Below are 7949 nucleotides of genomic sequence, written 5' to 3'. Positions count from 1 at the left end.
CCTCGGCCTCCCAAAGTGCTGGGATTACAGGCTTGAGCCACCGCGCCCGGCAAAAGCTCACTGTTTTAAAGCCATCCTAACCATTCTAAAAGCTACAAACATCACAGGTTTATCTAGGTAAAAATCTTTAAGTTAAATTTTAGAAGATATAAAATTCCCTTCAAAATAATTAGTCTTATTTTTTAATTTATGAGTTCTCTTTTATTTGTAAGCCAATTTGATAGCATGCTAAATACAACACACATCACACAAATGAAGTGACCTTACACAAGACAGATGGATCCAATTACTTATAAAATTGGGACCTGTCTACCTCAACAAATTTTGTTTACCCAGATATGTAGGGAAGACAGGAAGAGGCAGGAAAGGGGACCCTGTAGCATCAAATAAGGAAGGGAGGAGGTAAACCATGTTGCTCTGGTGGCTCAGAGTCCTTGAGCCACCGAAGAAAAATGTTTGGGTGGCCACTTGTCTACCACTGCAGAAAGCTGTCTGTTGGGTCATGGGTCCAGGAGACTGAGTAATTTTACTTGAGCAAGGTGGCTCGTTGGGACATATGGAAGGAGGTTAGTTCTAAGATTGATGGGGAGCTTTTTTGTTGGGGATGGTTAGGACATTCTCATTATAAATGGTCCTTTTGCTTATGGTAGGCACATTGATTCTGGACCAGGAGCCAGTGAGTTGCCGATCTTGTGACACTTTCTCCGGATTGGTAATTGCAAGGTGGCAGGGGGCTTAAAGTAACAGTTAACGATTGCACTTTTTGGCTATTTCTTTTCTTTTTTGAGACAGGGTCTCACTCTAGTTGCCCAGGCTGGAGTTGCAGTGGCATGATCTCAGCTTACTGCAGCCTCCTGGGCTCAGGTGATTCTCCCCACCTCAGCCTCCTGAATAGCTGGGACCACAGGCACATACCACCATGCAGAACTAATTTTTCATATTTTTAGTAGAGACAGAGTTTCGTCATGTTGCTCAGGCTGGAGCTATTTCTTTTGTCTTTTTTTTTTTTTTTTTCTCTACCTTTTTTGCCTGTCTCTAATATTGTAAATTTTAAAGGTCAAGTTTACATATTGGCTTATAGAGGTTTGAGGTTCCATTGCTACTTTTTTTAACTTCCTCCTAATTTCAGGGGCAAGTTGAGTAATAAAATGCATACCCAGGAGAGTTTGCCCTACTGGGGAGTCTGGGTCTGCATTAGTATATTTCCTGAGTGCCTCAACAAAACAACCCTGAAACAGAATGGGTTTTTCATCTTTTCCCTGAGTTACTTTTCTAACTTTGCCGTAATTGGTTGGCTTAACTACACACTTTTTTGTCCACCATTTTTTCCCATGGCACAGCAAGGAGACAACAATACTTGCAAGTCATGGCAAGTTAAATTTAAAAATGTTAACAAATTCTTCCATAAAATTTTCTAGATTCTCTGAAAACTGGCCATATTTTTTTGCATAAAGCCAAATCTGACATAGAAAATGACACATGTATTCTAAGTATTACCCCATTTCCATCAGCCACCTCCTACAATGGACACAAGTTTTATTTTAGAGGTTGATATGGGGCCCCACTATTGGTGGTACTGGTTAGGCTTACTACCTTGGGAAGTGAGGAGTATAGACTGGGGCTAGCTGGATAAGGGTGGCTGATGACCTTGGGGTGGACTCCCTCAGAACTGGGGTACTAAGGAGACTCCAGGAAAGATGTAGGCTTTCTAGGGGGAGCAGCTAGGAGGGGAACCCTTAGGTATGGCTTCCTGGTTTCTGGAAGTAACATGAGCCATAAAAGGGCCATAAATGCCTGTACATAAGAGACCTCCTCCCATTTTCCTTCTTTTCTACAGAATAAACCCAATTGTAAAATAGCATTGCAATATATAGAACCAAATCTATATATTAGGCCAAATCTCTTGGTTTTCTAATTTGTTTTGGACCCAAGTGGTGCTGCAATTATAAATGAGTCTCTTTTTCTTTAAGTTGAATTTCAACTTGCTCCCACAGCCTAAAAGACACCCTAGTGGTGAGTATTCTGGGATGTTCATCATTGTCTCCATGTCCAACAAGAATTTATACTGGACATAGAAGTCTTTCTTTTTAATTTTAATTTTTTTTTTTTAAGTGGAGTTTTGCTCTTGTTGCCCAGGCTGGAGTGCAATGGCATGATCTTGGCTCACTGCAACCTCTGTTTCCTGGGTTCAAGCAATTTTCCTGCCTCAGCCTCTTGAGAAGCCGGGATTACAGGCATACACCATCATGCCCAGCTATTTTGTATTAATTTCTTACTAGAGACAGTGTTTCACCGTGTTGGTCAGGCTGATCTCGAACTCCTGACCTCAAGTGATCCATCCATCCATCTCAGCCTCCCAAAGTGCTGGGATTGCAGGGGTGAGCCAGAAGTTTTTCTAAGCCTAGTGAGAGGGAAAGCAACTGGGCTGTCATTATTTTTCCCTTTTAGATTCTCACTTCCTGCAGAAGTGTAAGCAAGGCATTATGAAAGTGGAACAGGCGTTTTCCAGTGGATGAAGTATGACAAGAAAAGTATTTTTATCAAGCAAAATGTAGAAGGAAAGAAAAGTGTAAATGAAGTGACAATAAGAAAAGAAAATGCTCTTACGGAAAATAATAACTTTAAGGCAGAAAACAAGAAATGGCAAGACCAAGATTCTCCTAGGGTTGGTCTCTATCTCACCATCCTGAGACGGAGTGCCAATGACAAAAACCCTTGGAGTGTCTAGGTGGCAGCCAACAGTGAACCCGAAAGGCCTGGTTGGGGCCACAGAGCAACATGACTCTGGTGTTCTAGTGTCAACACAACAGGGGACCTCTCAAAGACAAGTGTTTTGCTTTAAACAAGTGCCCAAATACAGTCTATCAGGAAACAAAGCAAAAACTACAAATGAAACATACATTTCAGAGCAAAAATTACAATAAAATAAAAGGCTGGGCATGGTGGCTCATGCCTGTCACCTTTGCAGTTTGGGAGGCTGAAGCGTGTGGATTGCTTGAGCTCAGCCCAGCCCAGCCTCTGGCTAGTCCTACAGCTCTGCAGCATTTATTGCTGTAGCACCAATCACCGTCTCCCTTACTCCCATTCATTGTCTTGCTGCTTCTCATTGCCTCTCTCTGATTGCTGCCTCTCCTGTCTCACCGTCTTGCCAATTGCTGTCTACCTGAGTGCCATTTCTCACCGTCTCTCATTGCTTCACCCCTTTGCCAATCACTGGTCACCAGTCTCACTGTCAATCACTGTCTCTCACCACCTGTCCACTGACTGCTGCCATCTCTGCTGTCACATCACTTCTCTGCTGATCACTCATCACCACTGTCTCACTGCCACTTCACCAATCACCAATAGCTGCCATCTCTGCTGTCTTTGTCGTCTTTGTGGTCACCATATGATACAGAACAGGTGAGCCCCAAAATTGGGGCTTAGCTTGGGAGAGTTCTTGGCTTCACCCAGGGAAGAATTCAAGGGCAAGCCAGTGGTGTTAAACAATAGCAACTTTTACTGAACGGTGCAGCTCCTTGCAGAGCAGGGCTGACTCATTGGCAGTGCACCCAGAGTAAGAAATGTGTGGGCTCTTGGCAATTGTGTTTATATTCACTTAAACACATTTTCAATTATATTCAAATTAAGGAGTAAGTCAATGCAAATTGAGGGGCTGGTTATTCAGAACTTTCTAGGAAAGGGAAAGTCTAACTTCTGAGTTGTTGCCATGGAATTTGTAAAATGTCTTGGTACTTGTGGGAGTGTCTTACACTAATGAAAAATGAGGGCAGCCAGGGATCACTTTCCTTACTAGCTACTGGTTCCTGCCAGTTGCCTCACTTTGTTCTGTTTTGGTCAGCAGTGTTTTGATCAGAAAACAAGTCCTACTGGTCTCCTACCTCAGAAAGAGCATACAATTGGCTAATTTGAATAATCTGGTGGGTGTGGGGGCATAGGGACTGTCCCTCGTTGTCTAGTACCTGGCCTGATTTTATTCAGGGCAGGAGAAATACTGGTTTGGTGTGTGAGGGTTAGATAAGAAAGTAGTTCAGAGTATGGGCTCTGGATCACAGGAAAGATGGAAACAACTTTAGCCATTAGTTTGGCGCTTAGGTTAATGGGTGCTATATAAACAAATACAGAATCTAAGTAAACACAATGCAGAGCTCTGAACCAATGACCTACATGTGATGTTTTCTCTGTTTTGGTCTTAATACAACAGTCTAGGAACCAATGGTTAGAGGTGGGAGTGGCTTCTCTTACTTATATGCAATGACCGTCTGTCTTCAACTGTTTGGGCGGCTAAAACAAACCACCATACGCTGGGTGATTTATGAACAACAGAAGTTTATTTCTCACAGTTCTGAAGCCTGGGAAGTTCAAGATCAAGGCACTATCAGATTCGGTATCTGGGGAGGACCCTTTCTGCATTCACAGATGGCGTCTTCTTGCTGCATCCTCACATGGGGGAAGGGGCAAGGCAGCTCTCCAGGCCCTTTTTAATAAAGGCACTGATCTCATTCACGACAGTTCCAACCTCATGAATAATCATCTCTCCCCAAGCCCTATCTCCTAGTTCTATCACATTGTGGGTTGGGATTTCAACCTACGAATTTTAGGGAGACAAACATTTAGACCATAGCACCATCTCATTACTTTTTTCATATCTTATTGACATAGTTTTAGACTTACAGAGAACTTGCAAAAGTAGTACAAAGAGTTCTTAAATACTCCTCACTTGGCTTCTCCTAATGGCAGAGGCAGCCCATCTGGAGCCACAGCTGTGAAGATGCAGGCTGCAGCATGGGAGTTGTAGCAAAGGAGGTGCAGTGGAGGATGCACAGCAAGGCTGTGAGCCCGAAGGAGCCAGCTCCCGCTAGGGAATACACAAAGGCCTTGCCCCATACTGAGTTGGTGGGGCAGGAGCCAGAGCCCCTGGTGCAGCTGCAGTCACCCAGCCGCAGTTCCAGACCCCAGCTTCCCTGTGCTTTTGGAAGCCCAGGAAGCCTCTTGCCCTCAAAGGCTTGAAAGTGTCTGCTCCCACTCCCTGGCCTCTCCTTGCTCCTGGCACCCGCTCTGGGGTGGAGCATAGTTGTGGCTGAGCCTGGGCACTGACACGCCAGCCCCCTGCTGCCTTGGCTGCCTCCAGACTTTGGGCACTGATAAGCATGGGAGGGAGGCCAGGGCCAGCTGGGTTCAGGCCTGCAGGTGCCCCTCAGCAAGAACATCCTGGGCACTGTGGACAGCACGTTGATGGTGGCAGGAGGCAGACTGGCTCCTGGGTAGAAAGGGGTGGGTCCAGTGAAACCCTACCTTCAAGTCAGGGACTGCCTGAAGCCCGGGGACTGGGCTGCCAGTTCTGGGTGGAGTCCAAAGTCAGAAGTGAAAATTTATGGTGTTTTTTTCCAGGCCTGCCCATGGCCATCCATGGACCAATCAGCACGACTTCCTCCCTTCTGAGCCCATAAATACCCAGGACTGAGCCAGACTCCAGCAGACTTCAGGAGTGCCAGCAGAGGGAAGGAGCTATACACTTTGGGTCTCCCGGGCTCTTCAGGATGACGTGCCTGCAGAAAGGAGCTACCTACTGGGGTCTCCTCTCTGCTGAGAGCTGGACATTTGTGGAGACGACCTGGCTGCAGAAGGGAGCTACTCACTTTGGGTCTCCTGAGAGCTGTTCTGTTGCTCAATGAAGCTCCTCTCCATTTTGCTCATCCTCCAGTTGTCCATGTGCTTTGTTCTTCCTGGTCTCAGGACAAGAACTCAGGACCTGCCAAATGGCAGGACTGAAAGAGTTTAACACAAACAGGACTAAAACACACCTCCTCCACACACACCCCTTGCCATGCTGTGAGAGATAAGAAGGAGAGAAGAGCTGAGGCCCTTTGAGTGCCCCAGACCAGGAGCTCCCCAAGCCAGGGCCGTGACAGCCTCTTTTGGGCTCTGTGGTTCCTGGCATCTCCAAGCTTCTGGGTGCCACTGTGTTCCCCTCGTCCAGATGCAGGAGCTCACAGTGCAAGCTGTGTGTGATATATCTGGTCCAGCTGCAGCCTTGCATGGAGCCAGCACATGTGTCGACACCTAGAGCTGCCTGCCCTGCAGCAGCAGCCAGTATGACTGCTTTGTGCAGTGTCTAGACCCCACACTCACTGGTGCACACACCCGTTGCTTGCCTTTGGCAGGTGTGGGCTCTGGGCTGCTGGCACTAGCCAAACACAGCCTGCCAGGCCAAGTGGGTGGAAGGAGCCCAATGGGTGCAAAGCCCAGGTATAGGCACCGCAGGCCACAGAAGTTTCCAGCTGACGAAGCGGCACCCTAAGGATTATGACACTAATGTTACAGTCTTCCATATCCATAGTCCAATGATCAAAACGAGGAAATCTACACTGATAAAATAAGACCAACTGACTGATCTTTAGTTGTTATTAGACTTTTGCCAGTTTTCCCCTGAATGCCCTTTTGCTGGTCTAGGACTGACTCCAGGCTCTCACATTGCATCTGGTTTCCATGCCTTCTAGTCTTCTGTCTGTGATGCTTGCTCTGTGATTCTGCGATGACTGTGACTTGAGCACTGGCCATTATTTTGTTGAATATCTCTCCATTAGGATTTGGCTGATGTTTTCTCCTAATTAGATGGATGGTATGTATTTTTGGCAAGAATGTCACATAAGTGCTCTTGTGCCCTTCTCAATGCAGTACATTACTGCTCCTACTGCTGCTGGTTTGCACTGATCACTTGCTTAAGGTGGTGTCTGTCATCGTCAGAGTTCTTCACTGTGAAGTTACTAGTCTTTATTTTGTAACCATAAGTGTCTTATAGGGAACTATTTTGAGACTATGCAAACAACCTGTTCCTCATCATGCTTTTGCCCATGTGAGCACTGATTCATGATTCTTGCCCGAAACAATTATTATTATGGTGTTTGCCTAATGGTGATTTTCTATTTCCATCATTCTTTCTACATCTGTTTTCTTTTCTGAGACAGGGTTTCACTCTGCTGCACAAGCTGGAGTATAGCAGGGCACTCAGGGCTCACTGCAGCCTTGACCTTCTGGGCTCAAGCAATCCTCCTGCCTCAGCCTCCTAAGTAGCTAGGATTACAGGCACACACTATCATGCCCAGTTAATTGAAAAAATTTTTTGTAGAGATGAGGTCTTATTATATTGCCCAGGCTATACATTTTAAAATTTGCATTCTGGGGCTGTTCTTTCTCCCTAATTTATTTATTCAACTATTTATTTACATCAACATGGGCTTATAGATATTTACTGTAAAGATTTTAATTTAGGCCAGGCATGGTGGCTCACACCTGTAATCCCAGCACTTTGAGGTGGACAGATCACTTGAGTCCAGAAGTTTGAGATGAGCCTGGGCAAAATGCTAAGACCCTATCTCTACTAAAACTACAAAAAACTAGCCAGGCGTGGTGGTGCAAGCCTGCAGTCCCAGCTACTCAGGAGATTGAGGTGGGAGGATCACTTGAGCCTGGGAGGTCAAGGCTGCAGTGAGCCCTGATCATGCCACTGTACTCCACTTTGGGTCATAGAGTGAAACCCTATCTCAAAATTAAAAAAAACGTTATTACTCTCATTGTTTATTTTGTTGCTCAATTTGTTCCAGATGTGGCCATTGAGATGTCTTTCAATTTTGCTGCTTTTGTACATTCATCATTTAAAAAAATCTTATATCAATATTTATTTCACCTATTATAAAATTCTCCCTTTTAGCTGGGCATGGTGGCATGCGTCTGTAGTCTCAGCTAAGCTACTCAGGAGACTCAGGCGGAAGGATCCCTTGCCTCCAAGACTTCAAGATCAGCCTTGGCAACATAGCAAGACCCCATCTCAAAAAAAAAATCCCTTTAAAGTGTAAAATTTAGTCATCTCAATATATTTGTAAGACTCTGGAATCATCACAGCTATCTAATTCCAAAATATTTTCATTACCCCAAAAGGAAATGCCGTA

The 7949-nt window shown here is 45.3% G+C and overlaps 1 long non-coding RNA gene across 1 annotated transcript; it reads right to left on the bottom strand.

The window, feature by feature from the left end:
* Positions 1–4312: 4312 nt before the first annotated feature.
* LOC116554740 lies at positions 4313–7081 on the bottom strand. The gene is made up of 2 exons (XR_004270289.1): positions 5640–7081; positions 4313–4858 (listed from the first exon to the last, which is right to left on the bottom strand). It is a non-coding gene; the product is annotated as an uncharacterized LOC116554740 (long non-coding RNA).
* Between the last annotated feature and the right edge of the window lie 868 nt (positions 7082–7949).

Source organism: Sapajus apella, unplaced genomic scaffold (assembly GCF_009761245.1).
Source record: "Sapajus apella isolate SASKATOON/1434 unplaced genomic scaffold, GSC_monkey_1.0 scaffold14, whole genome shotgun sequence".
Taxonomy (NCBI): Eukaryota; Metazoa; Chordata; class Mammalia; order Primates; family Cebidae; genus Sapajus; species Sapajus apella.
The sequence above is the reverse complement of the archived record's forward strand: the minus strand, read 5'-3'. Positions and strand labels throughout refer to the sequence as shown.